Below are 658 nucleotides of genomic sequence, written 5' to 3' on the forward strand. Positions count from 1 at the left end.
ACATGATAGAGAGACTACATGATAGAGAGACTACACGATAGAGAGACTACATGATAGAGAGACTACATGATAGAGAGACTACATGAGAGAGAGGCTACATGATAGAGAGTAGACTACATGAGAGAGAGACTACACGATAGAGAGACTACATGAGAGAGAGACTACATGAGAGAGAGACTACATGATAGAGAGACTACATGATAGAGAGACTACACGATAGAGAGACTACACGATGGAGAGACTACATGATAGAGAGACTACATGATAGAGAGACTACATGATAGAGAGACTACATGATAGAGAGTAGACTACATGATAGAGAGTAGACTACATGATAGAGAGACTACACGATAGAGAGACTACATGAGAGAGAGACTACACGATAGAGAGACTACACGATAGAGAGACTACACGATAGAGAGACTACACGATAGAGAGACTACATGATAGAGAGTAGACTACACGATAGAGAGACTACATGATAGAGAGACTACATGAGAGAGAGACTACATGATAGAGAGACTACACGATAGAGAGACTACACGATAGAGAGACTACATGATAGAGAGACTACACGATAGAGAGTAGACTACATGATAGAGAGACTACATGATAGAGAGTAGACTACATGATAGAGAGTAGACTACATGATAGAGAG

This window comes from Pseudoliparis swirei, unplaced genomic scaffold (genome assembly GCF_029220125.1).
Source record: "Pseudoliparis swirei isolate HS2019 ecotype Mariana Trench unplaced genomic scaffold, NWPU_hadal_v1 hadal_119, whole genome shotgun sequence".
Classification (NCBI taxonomy): Eukaryota; Metazoa; Chordata; class Actinopteri; order Perciformes; family Liparidae; genus Pseudoliparis; species Pseudoliparis swirei.